Source organism: Oreochromis aureus, linkage group 15, assembly GCF_013358895.1.
Source record: "Oreochromis aureus strain Israel breed Guangdong linkage group 15, ZZ_aureus, whole genome shotgun sequence".
Classification (NCBI taxonomy): domain Eukaryota; kingdom Metazoa; phylum Chordata; class Actinopteri; order Cichliformes; family Cichlidae; genus Oreochromis; species Oreochromis aureus.
Genome location: NC_052956.1, coordinates 9,089,388 through 9,091,761, shown reverse-complemented (window position 1 = coordinate 9,091,761; position 2,374 = coordinate 9,089,388).

Here is a 2,374-nt window from a genome sequence, read left to right as displayed (position 1 = left end):
TGTTAGGGTAATGTGGTGGCTTTAAATTATTTCTTTGAACTGTTCTTTGTCCAGAGTGGAATGATTGTACAGCATACATCTTTAATGACTTTTTTAAAAAAGGATTGGGTGGACGAGTTTGAATTTATTTTGAATTTTCTCTAATTCGCACGGGGTTAAAAGTATGCATACTGGCTCAAATATGTACATACACTCACTTAATTTTTGTGGTGGTAAAGGTTCTTCTGTGTCTTTTGACAAGGCCAAGTCCTATTAGGCCCCATTAGTCTTTGTTTCTCTTTGCCAGCACAAAAAGGGTTTGTTTGAACAAAACTCAGAAAAATGAATATTTACACAAGTCATGAAGGTCTCTCGGAGCCATTTCAAAACAACTGCAAATTGCGAGATCATCAGTTCAAAGTATTGTTTGTAAGTACAAATTATTTGGACCCATCAACACTTGCTGCCAAAGTCTCGAAGAAGACCCAAACTGCCACCCTCAGATGAGAGGAAATTGGTTAGGTTAGTGAGAAACAATCCAGGAACCACAAAGGCTTAAATGTGCCATGAACTGGAAACTGCTGGAACGTTGGCGTCACTGTCCATTGTAAAGCAAGTTTTACATCATTATGAGCTGAGAAAGTGCTCACCAAGAAAGAAGCCCCTGCTCCAAAACCAATACTTTAAAGCGCAAATGAAATGAACAAACCTTTTGGAAAGAGGTTCTGTGGTCAGATAAGACAAAGATTGAACTATTTGGCCACAATGACCAGAGGTATGTTTGAGGCATAAAGGTGAGGCTTTCAAACCTAAGAGCTACGCACCAACTGTCAAGCATGGTGCTGGTAGCATCATGTGCTGGGGTTGTTTTGCTGCTAGTTTTACTGGTCCATTGCACAGTGGATGGAATAATTAGGAAGGGGGACTACTTTCAAATTCTTCAACATCACCTCACATTAACAGCTAAGCAGTTAAAACTTGGATACAGTTGAGTGCTTCAATAGAACAATGATCCATACACACATCAGAATTGGCTTTTTGAATGGACAAAGCAGGCTAACTGGAAGGCTTCTGGAATGGCCTTTTGAAAACCTCGACTTTCAGCCCTGAAAATCTGTCCACCATGCTTAAAAGCTTGGTCCATGCTAGGAAACCAGACAATTTAAATGAAATTTTGCCAAGAAGAGTCATCAAATATCCAGCTAGACTTTTGCTGATGAACACCAAAAATATGTGGTCAAGGTATATAAAGCTGTATGTATGCTTCTGACCCTGTGTGAATTACAGAAAATTTTCTTTCTCTTAGAGAAAAGAGAAAGCAATTCAAACTTGTGTACCCAGTTCTTGTTTTTATAGCCATTTAAGATATATGCTGCTTAAAGAAATCATTAAATTCTCCAAATTAGCATGACATTCATGCCGATGATCTGTACATATAAACTTCTGACCACAACTGTAGACCCTTGTGTCTTAATATTGCATAATCACATATGAAACAAATGTTTGTAAATGTTATGATTGTTATTTGGTATTGGGAAATATATGAAACCTGGGCAGAACATATCAAAGAAAGATATTTGGTTATGTTAAAGGTACACCAGTGGATTTTAGCCCCTTGCATTAAAAAATGTACAATATGCTGACTTTAACTAATTAAATTACAGGTGTAAGAGTAAGTAAAGTGTTAAATTTAATGGAATCTGGTTAAATAAAATATACGTGGTTGGTATAGGTTTAGTTTTATTAAATAAATAAACCTCTAATTTTATATATTTCGGTTTCATTTTACATTTAGAGAACAGAATTTTTATCCTTTTGTCTTGAGATCCTTTAAAACTAAAGCACTTTCTCCGTGCCATCTAAATTTTATTGACATTTTAATCTGTTTAAAATCTTACTATATGTTGTCGAGTAGGTGAGGATGTCAGAGCAGTTATTACAAGGACATTGCAATTTCGAGCTACAATCGAAAGATGGCGCCAAAATACCAAAAAATTATTTATTATTTCGACTTTTGACTACTTTTGTTACTTTGTTTATTATTAGCAAGAAACATAGACGGACATGTGGAAAAAACATTAAAATACAGATGGCAGAAAATGGTCAGCAGTAGCTAATGATTTTATCTCCACCCTTAAATAAAACTGTAGGGTTGTTTCTAGTCAAGGTTAAAATATTAAACATGGTAAAGGGCTAAAATGACATTTTTTGAAAAAAATTAAAACTTAAAGAAAAAGAAACCATGGTAACAATGGGCCCACCACTGATCAATAACCCGCAAGAAATCCTATGAGACAGAAAGTGCAGTTGTAAGCTCATTAGGCATAAACTCATTAGTGTGTGTAAGTCCTCGTTACACACATTTAGACTGTAATGACTTTTTCCATTAAGGTCA